The sequence below is a fragment of the Chionomys nivalis genome, chromosome 26, assembly GCF_950005125.1.
Source record: "Chionomys nivalis chromosome 26, mChiNiv1.1, whole genome shotgun sequence".
Classification (NCBI taxonomy): Eukaryota; Metazoa; Chordata; class Mammalia; order Rodentia; family Cricetidae; genus Chionomys; species Chionomys nivalis.
Genome location: NC_080111.1, coordinates 24,858,902 through 24,872,579, shown reverse-complemented (window position 1 = coordinate 24,872,579; position 13,678 = coordinate 24,858,902).

Here is a 13,678-nt window from a genome sequence, read left to right as displayed (position 1 = left end):
ATCCATTTATTTTTTATCATTATCCCAACACCAACAAGAATATTAGGGAGGATGATGTTCCTTTGAACAAGACTTTGCAACCTCAGCATAAGCAGGAGCTCATGGTGGACTGAGCTATGGTCTTAAAGGCCTTGGGGGATTACCAGGCAGATTATTTCCACACATGGACTTCACTAACAATCCAACTTTCTTAAAACCTCAATGATCCTAGAGTTGAGCAATTCTTTGATTGTAATAGATGAAAAGTTCAGGCATATAGTGATTCTTAAGTCCATATCTTGTCCTTGCAATCTCTTTTTTTTTTCTCAGAAAACTACAGGATTGTGGTCTGTCTCTATATGCAACCTAATGGCTATTATCTTAGATTTCAGGAGTCTAGGGACATGACAATTTGTTGGCAGAGGTTGCTCATTTGTTTCCAACTGCCCTGACTCGAAATAATCACACAGAAACTATATTATTTAAATCACTGTTTGGCTTATAAACTTTAGCTTCTTATTGACTAGCTCTTACATCTTAAATTAACCTATTATCATTATTTACATTTTACCATGAGGCTCATGGCCTACTGGCAAGGTTCCAGCTGGCAGCTCAGGTTTTCTTCTCTGTAGGCTTCATGGTATCTCACTGATTCTGCCTACTTTCTCCCAGCATTCAATTTAGTTTTCCTACCTAGCTCTATTCTTCCTTAGGCCAAAATAGCCTCTGTCTTCATAAAACCAATAAAAGCACCACATATACAGAAAGACTTCCCACATCAACAGTTATTGGAAGAGGTACTATTATTGATCTTATATTTTTATAGCTCATATGGTAATTTGAATTTAATTGACCCCCATAAGCTTATAGAGAGTTGCACGATTAGGAAGCATACCATATAGCCTTAGCCTTTTTGTGGTAGTTGGATTTTTATTGTAGGATGTTTATCACTGTGGACATGGGCTTTGAAGTCTCTTTTGTTCAAGATACCACCCAGTATAACAGTCCACTTCCTGTTGCTTTCTGATCAAGATGTAGGCAGCCATTCAGAATCTGACATCTGTGCACTGCCATCTCTTAACTATAAGTCACACCAATTAAATGTTTTCCTTTACAAGAGTTTCCAGGGTCATTGTGTCTTTTTACAGCAATAAAACACTAAGACAGAAGTTGGTACCAGGCACTAGGGGATTGCTGTGAAAGGCCTGACTGTGTGTTTATCTGAATAAATATGGACCTTGGGGCTGTGGATTAGAAAATCAATTGAATGTTTTAAGTGCTGCTTAATGGACTGTTCTAGTAGGAGTATGGAAGACAATGATGCTGAATGCTATTTGATGAACAATGAGGATCAAGAGGTTTTAGTGGAGAATATTAATATGTGGCCTAGAGATTATTTTGTGTTATTTTGGAGAAGAATGTGGCTGTCTTTGCCCTCGTCTGAAGAGTCTGTCTAAGGTTAAAGTGAATATTTTTGTAGTAATTGCATTGACAGAAGAAATCTAAAAATAGACCAGTATAGACTTTGTTTTATGGATACTGGTATTAATCTCTATTGGCTTTATATAGAGAAATGGAGCAAGCTGAGCAAGGAAAATTATTTGCAGAGAAAAAGAGCACCAAAAAGTGGATTGCAGCTACGTTCTAGGTTAAAGGAGGTAACAGATTAAAAAATGGAATAAAGGAAGTCATGACAGCCGGGTGGTGGTGGTACACGCCTTTAATTCCAGCACTCTGGAGGCTGGGGATGTCTGTGAGTTAAAGGCCAGCTTGGTCTATAAGAGCTAGTTCCAGGACAGACTCCAAAGCTACAGAGAATCCCTGGCTAGAAAAAAACAAAACAAAACAAAACAAAAAAGAGTCATGATGTTAGGGCAAGATTCTACCTAGCTTAATTTCCAACTTGTGAAAAGGAACTAAAGAAAAGCTTAGAGTTTGATGTGGTGGTGTACACCTTTAATTTCAGCATTGGGAAGATAGGCTTGCAAATCTCTGAGTTTAGGTCAGCTTGATCTACAGAGCAACTTTTAGTACAAACAAGTTAAGGCCAGCAGTCTGTTGAAGATCCAAGTAAATGAGGGGACCATGTTCCAGTCCCAGTAAGAAGCAAAATTTGGCAGCTTTGGACATGTGATTCTCTCATTTTATAGAAGAAGGACAGAAAAAACTAGTTAGAGAATTTGCCTCCACATGTAAAGTCATTGAGGCTAAGTATGTGTCGAGGTGTTCATGAATGGAAGCCAAGATAGGCCAATGCGTAAAAGCTGTGACATTGAAGCCTGGATTGTCTTACAAACTCCAAGATGTTAGAGATGACAGAGCCATGGGATACGTGTCAAGGAGAGCTCCTAACATGGAGGGATCTAGTCAAAGAGAAGAAAATATGTTGCACTAAACAAAGCTAAATGGAATTGGAGATCTGAAGAACATTTGGACATCAGACATGGAGATGCATAGTTTGAAGTTTGCCCAGCTGGTTTCAGTCTTTTCTTTGGTCCGGTATTTCCTCACTATGCTCCTTTCCCTGTGCTTTGTAATGATAATGTATATCCTGTTCCATTATGTGTTAGAAATATGTGACCTCCTCAGTGATTTTTTTATTTTGCAGGGGAATACAGTTAAGAGATTGCATAATCCCAGAAGAGACTTTACACTTTGGAATTTAAACATTGTTAAGACTGGGATAGAGTGTGGGGCTTTTGAAGTTGAAATAAATACATTTTGCATTATGATACTGTTACCAGCTTATATGTAGCAGGCTTTCTTTTGGACCACCAACCAGCTCCCAAATCATGATATGGAGACTTCTTCTTTATGAATGCTCAGCCTTCCTTTATGCTTGCTCCACTAGCTCTTATAATAAAATTTAACCTCTTCTCTTCACCTACGTTTCGCCTTGGGGCCTCTTACCTTTCTTGCATTTTGTATGTCCTACTCTGTGTCTCTCTGGCTAACAGCTGCCTGGCTGGCTGGCCCCAGAACTTTTTTCTTTCTTTCTCCTCTCATTTTCTTCTCTTGAGCCTAGATTCTTCATCCTAATTATTCTTTCTTCATGTCAGCCTTGCCTATCACCATATTGCCTAACTGTTGGCCATTCAGCTTTTTATTAGACGAATTCTTAGGCAACAAAACAACATATCTTTATATCATTAGACAAATGAAACACAAACAAGTATAACACATCTTTGCCTATTTAAAGTAATATTCCACAGCACTTATGGAGACGGGGAATGGAATGGGATAGTTTGAATGTAAAATTGGCCACCTTTACCCCAGAGGTAGTGGTTCTATTAGGAGGTGTGGTCTTGTAGAGGAAGTGTATCACTTTAGGGTGGTTTTTGAGGTCTGCTTTACCCAAGATAACACTCAGTGTGACAGTCCATTTTCTGTTGCTTTCTGATCAAGATTTAGCCAGCACCATGTCTTCCTGACTACTACATATTCTCCACAATAATGATAATATTCTGAATCTCTGAACTGTAAGCAAGCCATGCCAATTAAATATTTTCCTTTATAAGAGCTGCCATGGTCATTGTGTCTCTTCAGAACAATTGAAACCCTAACTAACTCTGGTTGAGTAAATTTAATTTGCAACTCATTTATTTCTGTTAATACATAATGATATAGCTCAGAAATAAATATCAGACAAAAAAAGTTATTAGTCTACACAATATTGATTTATCAAGTTATTTAAAAAACGGCTTAAGTGGATAGGGTAAAGTGTTATTTACTGACACAAACAGAAATCCAGCAAAATTTTTAGGTTGAAGAGATAGTAGAATACTATTGTAACATGTTTAATTATACTTCAATACATGTGGGCATAATTTTATTTAAAATGCTACTCAGATATTTTGAACTATAGAAATGGTTATATTTTATGGGGTAGTATATTTTTCTGGTAGCAAATTAACATATTTCCACATGACTTCAATTATATAACACAAATATCCAAGCATTTAGTAGCCGCATTGTATACACATTTTGCATATCCCATATAAACCAGCTAAAATAAAACTTGCTAAATATGCATTAAACTACATGTATACCAATGGATAAATGAGAAGCCAAAACCTGGTATCTACATAACTAGAATATCTACTGGGTTATCCAGAACCCATATAAAAGCAGGATGGCGTAGCACGCATCAGCAAACCCATCACTGTAGAGGCATATAGAAATTCGTGGGAATTGCTGGTCACCTAGTTTAGCAAAACCATGGAAGCCATGTTCAGTGAGAGATTTTGTGGCCAAGAAATGAGGCAGAAAACAAATGATCTTGATTTTAGACACCCACAGAGTCATACACATACTTTTACATACAGCGTAACCAGAACTATGAGCACCAGCAAAAATTATGTGAACCAGTCTAAAAAAAAAGTCTCTGGTATCCATATATACACATGTGATGCATACACACACACACACACACACACACACTACAAGCACTGAAAAACCATTTAAACAACGTATCTAAATTTGTCTCATGCATTTATAAACAAAAAGCAAATGGTGGTTACTAAGGCCCAGTAGCAATAAAAGTGTGATGGTTTAATGGATATACAGTTCCAGATTCAGATAAGTGCATTTAATATAATTGATAGTGAAATTGTAGACTTCCAATACATATTTAAACTGCATAAAAGATATATAAATATATATATATACATATATATGTATATATATATGTGTGTATGTATGTATGTATACATACACACACACAATTTGGATCCAGATAATTTTGGTGAGTGATGGTTTTTATTGTCAAGATTTTACAATGAAGTTAATTTAGGATTTAAAATACTTTTGTTTACAGAGGTTCAGTAATTCTAGTTCAAGGATTATTGGCTCCAGACCTACTTTTCTAAGTGTACTAGTATTTATGGACCAGAATATCCTTTACAGCAAAGTCACCAATGGCACATTATGCTCTCAGATGAAATATACAGGTGTAGAATGAGCATTGAATTCACATGTAGAGTAACCCCTCCATATTTCTCATTGTAAAGTGAGCTCTTTATGGAGTGATGTGTTTTATTGTCTGCCAATCCATTGATCTCAATTTCATCTAGTGGACTAGCATCCCCCAGGCTTCCATTCCGATGACACTTTCCCCTTTGTGGTAAAGAAAGAAAAGCCTTTGGCATCACTCAAATTTTTAAATACTTGATTAGTTTGACATTTTTGAAATATGACAGTAAAGAATAATTATTAGAATACCTGTATTCCCTTTATCATATATATGTGTGTGTGTGTGTAGCTACAATTCATTTCTGTAGTTTCAAATCTTCAACTTAAAATATGAAGAAAATGTTGTTAATTTAATTCAAAAGAAAAATTTGCTACCACCTGGCCAATTCAAAAGACTTGATACCCCAATTTTTTCCTGCAATTTTTACAAAAAAATCCTTGCCAAATTCTCCTTAAATACCAGCGAGAACATACTTGAGGTATAAAGCCAGAGTATTGCATTTATCTTACAGTTCATGATTGACCATCCTGTTTCAATTGGATACAGCTGTTATTTATTGTGCCTTTGCTGTTAGTAATCAGGAGGATAATTCTTTTTCTAAAATCACAAAAGGACAAAGTTCAATAACTTTTGTATTAAAATAATAATCTTTTAAAATGTTTTATGGAAAATTTAATGGCAATCTGTGTAAGTACATATGTATTTGTGTACCAAATACCAAGTTTGACTTTTCTCATAAATTACCTGAGACGACTATAGACAATCTGATATCACAGAATTTATATTTTCAAATGAGAGAGTTGGATTTAGGGAGCTGCAATAAAGTGAAATGTAAAACAACCAGCTGTACTGAATAAGAGAAATACAAATTCAGGCATCTCTAGCTTCCTGTCTGTTCATCATTACATCATGCTGCTTTAGAGATATAGAAAGTTCAGACCTTTCCAAACATATTTTCTTAAATAATTCCTAATCTTGAAGTGAACTTCTTATTGTTTCCTGTGCTGTAAAGAGTAAGCTTCATTGATTTAATATCTGAATTTGTTCTTTATTCAATACACATATTTAGTTAGCAAGAAGCATACAAAAAATGTAAACATATTTAGAAGTCAAGTTTGTTTGAAACTATACATTAAAAACTGAATGACCAATCTCCGGTCAAAGAGATCATATAAAGTTGAACTTTGAGTCAAACTTGTTTGCTTACCAAATTTGGTATATGTTAAGTGGTATGTAGCATCCATAAATACAGAGAACACAAAAGGTCTTCACCACATCACAGTTCGGGTAACACTTCATTTCACCCAGCACAAATATAATATAACTTCTCTATTCTATATTTATGGGGCAGGTGTTGACCATATAATGATAACTTACTAAAGTGATGTCAACTGGCAAAATATACCCCATGCAGAGCATTGGCAAATACAGTAAGTGCATAGGAAGATGGGCGGTTTATTTCTGTTTTCCAAACAGGAGGAAGGGTTGCTGCACATGGCAATTACCCTGAGGCTTTCTGCTTCATGAAGGCAGCTTCCAATTTTATAACCACAATTCCAGAGGATACAATCAGTTGTGACCATAAACTGTAAACCTGCCTTCCACATCTCCCTGCCAATCAGAACAAAGCATTCCCTCCTGGGAATGAAAATGTGAAAAGTTCTAAGATAGGGAGAGCAGGGAAGGAACCAACCGGCAACACGGAGTGAGGTCATTACTGAACAGATGTGACAGCCCTAAGCTCTCCGGAAGGGGTCTTCACCCGGAGGATCAAGGGGATTCATGCAAAAAATGGAACTATTTCTTTTACTTATGTGAAATTAATTTAGTCTTTTTCACTGAAAATCATTGAAGTTAAAACAATAAATATTTATTACATTCATAGTATGTGTGGCCTGTGGAGGCTACTATTTTAGAAATTATGAAATACGATATTGTCAATTAATTTTAAATGTCTTTGTTATAAATTAAATTCACAAATTAAAATAAACTGAATAGACAGATTCCAGTGCTGTGTTGATAACTTTGTTAACTCTGTTTTATTCCTTTGCCTTTTTCTGGAGAACAGCTATATACAAAACTTTTCTTACACTAAGTGTGTTATCTACGATTGAGTACTAACTGACATTCTTTGGTACATGTATAATAGAAAGAAGTTAATAAAACTGCATATAGAAGAACTACTGTCACTGAGGTACACACGGAAATTATTGGATTACAGAAAAAGAAATAATCCTGACATGATCCTGAGATAATACCAAACATAGAATTACAAAGTAAGGTTAAAAACAAATGGCAGTTTCAATGATCTACTTCAACTGCATAACTTAAATGGATGTTTTAAAAGATTTAAACACTTTGATTTTATGTGGATGTGTGAGTGTCTCCATGCGTATATTATTGTATGCATGCCTCATGACCATGAAACCTAGCAGAGTCTGTCAGATGCCCTAGAACTGTACTTATAGGAAATTATGAGCATCTTATTGTAGGTGCTGGGAACCAAACCATGAGAATTCAACCCAAACCTCTGAAAAAATTACAAGTATTCTAAAGAACCACATTCTCCAGAGAACTTGAACTCAATAATTCCTTCATATTAGGATATAGATATATACATCTGATCCAAGTACTAGAGGGAGATGTTTGGGAGTATGATAGGCAGGCTTTAATGAAGGTACTCATTGATGATAGGATAATGTGTTTATTTAATCCTCTACACTTAAAATATAAACCAAATTAAACAATAATCTAAAAATCAGCATTAAGTTTTCCTTCATTATGGATTTTTCTATTTTAATTTTACTTTATGATGTTCTTTGTAATATTAATTCATAATTAGATGTCTAATATTAATACATGTAATTTTCTGCTTTAAAGTCCCTTTAGAGAATGACAGAATTCAATATAAATAATAAAACAATTTTTATTATGTATACTAAAAATGAAAAAATTCCATTCCACTACGATCAAGGACCATTTGCATTCAAAAAGGACAGCTAATAAAATTTTAAGACAACCATGTTATTTAATAAATATTTTTCTGCATTTTGTGATGCTAACTTTGTGATTTGGTTGAAAGCTACAAGTAGGCATTTGGGAGATTTTTTTTTCTGTTTCCTTCAGTAATTTCATCACTTTGATGGTCTCTTGAATATTAACATGAATAAAAATGATATTTATGCAAGGACTTCATGTTTTTTGAAAATAAGTTCAGTAGTTTGTTATTTTATAACCAATTAGAGTTTAATGAAATAGACAATAAGGTTACAATCAAGTTTTTGTATGGTCTAGTATCTTTAGTAATTATACACTCTATAACCATACTTGGAATACCAGTAGAGAAGTCAAATAATTAATAATGTTCATAAAGACAATCATTAACCTAAATAAAATGCTGTTCCAATGTGTGGATAGTGTCGACAGGTGTTTCTTCTTTGCTTGTACTCTGTTTCATCTCTTTTCTTCTTTCTTAAATAATGTCATTTTCAAAAAGATACAATTTTATTATAATCACTTTGAGAAAGAAACCAGATCACATCTGGAATCATATGAGAATGTTTAAAGATTCTATAAACTGTTCTATAAGACCCATTTCCCCCTGGTTCTTGGGATGCTTTTGACCTCACTTGCTCCAATTTCAGGTTCTACACACCATGTTTAGCCCTATTCCCCCAAGTGATCTGTTAACTACAGTCTTGATTTTTAAAATGCAAATTATAGAATAGTAAATTTGTCATATGTATGATTATAATTAGCATTGCATTTATTTTGAAACTTGCTGAAGTCATACTTCCTTGGTTTATAAATAAGGATGAAATTATTCATAAGTTTATATTTTCTCACATATTTTATACTAATAACAGTTTCTCCTTCCTGTACTTCCCAAGTTCTTCCCCACTCCCCTTCCAACCAAACCCTCTCCCTTTCCATCACTCATTAGAAACCAACCAGTCTTCAAGGAAATAATAATAAAATGAAATAAAAGAATATAAGATAAAACTAAAACTATCACATATGAATTGGACAAACAAACAGAAAACAAAGACTCCAAGAGAAGGCACAAGAAACAGAGGTCAACACATTTACACATTCAGGAATCCCATTAAAACACAAAGCTAAAAGTCACAAAGGACACTTTTCTGTGGGGTTTCCTGAGCACTGAAGGAGGGATTTGTTGGCAATATCCCAAATAGATCTGAGTGTTCCAAGGTCTCTCACTCTCTGCAAAATGTCTGACTGTGAGTCCCTGTATTTGTTCCCATCTGCTGTAGAAGGAAGTTTCTCTAATGATAGCAGGAAAAGGCACTTAAATATCATCAGGAGTCATTTTACTGATAGTTTACTATTTTTTTTTCCATTCATTCATTCGTTCTTTCTTTCTTTCAGTTTTTATTTTTAGAATAGAAGCATTTGATTTTCCCCTGAATAATAAAGCTATCTAGTCTCAGGCCCTTGGTCACACAATCAATGTTTGCTCTAAGTTCCAACTTGTGAGGTGGGCTTTCAGTCAAATCAGTTATTGCCTGGTTACTCCCACAAACTTTGTGCTCCTTTGGACTAGCATAAATTCCAGGCAGAACATCATTGTAGATCAAAAGTGGCAGGGTTTGTATTTTCTTTTCTCTTTTGGTAGGCTGCAGAGGACCTTCCTATGTCAAAGACACCAGAACATAGGGATGAAGTATGTAGGCCACAGGTCAATATCTCCACGCTTTGTGAGTTGTGTAGGTGTTTTCTTCAACAATAGAACATTGCCATCAGGTTGTAGAGAACAATCTTGAAAACAGTCTGGGTTGTTGGTGGATTCCCACGAGAAAGCCATAGCCAGCAACTCAATTAAATGCAACCCAATTTCAAGAATGAAAGGTTCATTTTGTGATAAGAGATGACCAGTTACCAGGTGGAGCTGTCTTCCCCATTATTTGAAAATATTGAAAAGTTTCTACAGTATTAAATTTCTATATCACCCTTCAAATGGCTATTAATTTTAGCTATCTCTCACCATACTGCTTCTTCATCCTCCTCTTACCTCCTACTTACTCCCCATTTGATCCTCACTTTCCATCTTCCCCATCTATCCACAATTACCCTTCCTAACCCAGATAATTATTCTACACCTATCCTCTGTGTTTCTACAGATTGTAGTTTGGTTATCATTAACTTTACAGTTAATATCCAAATGAATACATACCATAGCTACCTTTTTGTGTCTGGGATAATATATCAGGATGTTTTTTTTCTAATTCCATCCACTGACCTGTAAATTTCATTTTTAGCAGCTGATTATCAGTCCATTGTGTAAATGTACCACATTTTCTTTATATAGTCTTCTGTTCAGAATATCTATATTGTTTTCAATTTCTGGCTATTACGAATAGAGCAACAATGAACATAGTTGAGCAAGTGTCTTCTGTGGTAGGTTAAAGTGTCCTTTGGGATGTGCACAAGTGTGGCATAGCTGGATCATACGGTAAATTGATCTACATAGTGGTTGTACAGGCAGGCCCTCCCAACAGCAATGAGTATTTCCTTACACCACATCTTTGCCAGCATGAGCTGTCACTTGTGTTATTGATCTTAGCTATTCTGACAGTTGTAATATGAAATCTCAAAGTACTCCTGATTTACATTTCTCTGATGACTAAGGGTGTTGAACCCTTTTTAAGTATTTCTCGGCCACTTGAGCATCTTCTCTTATGACTTCTCTGTTTAGATCTGTACCTCATTTTTAAATTGGGTTGTTTTCTTCATAACGGGCTTCTTGAATTCTTATATATTATATTCTAGCCCTGCATCAGATATGTAGTTGATAAATATGTTTGTTCATTCTGTCGATAGACATTGTTTCCTAATGACAGTGTCCTTTGCTTTGAATTAAGAACTCAGTTTCATGAAGTCCCATTTATTAGTCATTGTTCTTAGTGCCTGTACTAAGAGTGTGCTGTTCAGAAAAATCTTTTCTGGGAAAATGTGTTCAAGATTATTCCCCAGTTTCTCTTCTACCAGGTTCAATATATCTCATTTTATGTTGAGGTCTTGAATTCACTTGGACTTGTGTTTTGTGCAGGTGATAATTATAGATCCCTTTGCTTTCTTCTACATGAAGACATCATGTTTTACCAACACCATTTGTTAAAGATGCTGTCTTTTTGCCAGCGTATATTACTTGGCTTTTTATGAAAAATCAGATGTTTATAAGTCTTGTGGTATGTCCATCTCTTCAACTCAATTCCATTGACTAACCTGTTTGGTTATATGCCAATATCATTTTGTTTTTATTACTATAATATTTTAGTGCAATTTGAAAAAAGAAATGGTGATACCTCCAACATGTTTTTATTGTTCAAGATTGTTTTAACTATGCTGGATTTTTTTGTGTTTCCATATGAAATTGAAAATTATTATTTCAATATCTGAGAGGAATTTTGCAAGAATTATGATCTGCATTGAATCTGTAGATTTCTTCTTGTCAGAATGGTCATTTTTACTATATTAATCCTCCTGATCCTTGAACATAGGACATCTTTCCATCCCCTAATATCATCTTCTTTTTCTTTCAATTCTTTAAAATTTAATCATGGAAATGTTCCACTTGCTTGTGTAGAGCTTCCCCAGGAAATTTTATATTACTTGAGGGTATTTTGAAAGGTGTTATTCCCCTGAGCTCTTTCAGTCGATTGTTCATTTTGTTGTTGTTGTTGTGTTTGCTTGTTTTATTTACTTTTATGGAAAATCGATTCTTCTCACATACAATACATCCCAACTGGCCACAGTACCCCTCCCACTCCTCACAACTTCTGCCCACATATTAGATGAGAAGAATGGGTAAATCCAGAATTCAGAGATGTTTAGCAACTTTATCTAATGGCTTGGAATATCAGGTTTTTTCCCTTGAATGCTGGTTCTTTCCTGTGTTGGGCTACCTGTTTCAGAGTGCTGATTTGTCAGGTTCGACCTAACTTTTTTGTGATAGATATGCATATTATCATTGTCCTCGCCTATGGAATTTTCCAACAATGTCTGTAAAAAATAGAAACCTCATGGAGATTGCCCCTTATTTTTCTACTACTTCTTCCCTTTATTCACTTTTTCTTTCCTCCTCCTCCTCTTCCTCCTTCTTCTTCCTCCTCCTCCCCCCTCCCCCTCCCCTTCCTCCTCCTCCTTCTTCCTCCTCCTTCCCCTCCTTCTTCTCTTCTTCTTCTTCTTCTTCTTCTTCTTCTTCTTCTTCTTCTTCTTCTTCTTCTTCTTCTTCTTCTTCTTCTTCTTCTTCTTCTTCTTCTTCTTCTTCTTCTTCTTCCTCTTCTTCTTCTCCATGCCCTCTCACTTCACTTTTGTCCCTCTCCTGAAAAATAAAGAACATGTAGAGGTAACATCTTTTTTTTTTTTTTTTGGTTTTTTTCGAGACAGGGTTTCTCTGTGGCTTTGGAGCCTGTCCTGGAGCTAGCTCCGTAGACCAGGCTGGTCTCGAACTCACAGAGATCCGCCTGCCTCGGCCTCCCGAGTGCTGGGATTAAAGGCGTGCGCCACCATCGCCCAGCCTAGAGGTAACATCTTTGAGTTAACTTTTAAATGTTAGATTCTTGCCTGCCATAGACATCCAATTCTGAGCCCTGAGAGGGTAATGAGTCTGGTACTCAAGGCCCCCGATAGGATATATTAAGGATGGTTGTCTGAAAACCTTAGGCTGTTCCTCTCTATTCTTATGATGTAATTCTGAAATTGGCTCTCCATTAAACTCTTCTGTCTCGATGTGAATATCTCTTTGATCTGTTTTATTAGGTTTTTCTAAGTCCTGTTCCTTAACACTCAGATTAACCAACTTTTTTAGTGATGAGACAAAAATGATAATGTTGATAATGTTTACAATTGACATTACATAAATTCCATCTAAATTAACTATCCTCTCACTTAACTGTTATATTTTCAAACTATCTAGCATATCATACAGAGACTGAAATCCCTCCATTATAATGGTTTTTCACATTTTTAATGTAGAAAATACTCTCTTTTAACTAATTCCTCCCTTTAATCACTCCCAATTGTCTCACCAAATCTACCATGGATATTGATGAAGATGTGAGGCTTATTGCTGATGTGTAGAGAGTAAAAGCCTAAGTGGATTTCCAGGTAGCTACCTAAGTTTGGCAGCAGCCCAAGAAAGGGGTTCAGGAAGAGCCCACAACCCATGTTGAAGACAGAGGAGAGAGAAAAAGAGGGAGGGAGGAAGAGAACCAGCTGTCTGAAAATTTCACAGGGGATTGTTTTGAAAAAAAAAAAAAAAAACAGGTGTGTGTGGGGGAACTGCCTGAAGGCAGAACCAGCTAGTTTGGAGCCCAGGTGCTCTGGAGTTTGGGTGTTAGCTGGAGACTGTGTCAGAGATTACAAGAGGGAAATTCCAAACTGTTCCCTGAGGCTTGTGGGAAAAAGAAAAGAAGTCTGGCAAGGTGGGACTGGAACCCCATGTGCAGCTCCAGCCTGAGTTGGTGTTATGTTGTTGTTGTTGTTGTTATTGTTATTGTTGTTTTTTGGGAAGGGATTCGTACTGAAAACGTTGAATGTCAAAATGTAGTATGATTAATAAAATCCCAAAGACAGATATTGGGGTTCATCCTGAAGATCAGACAAGCAAAGCAGTCAAGCCACTAAAGAGCTCTTACTGCTAAGAAAATGCCAGCCTGAAAGAGAGCGACTTCCTGTCTCATTCAGGCTTCTATCCTCTCTAGG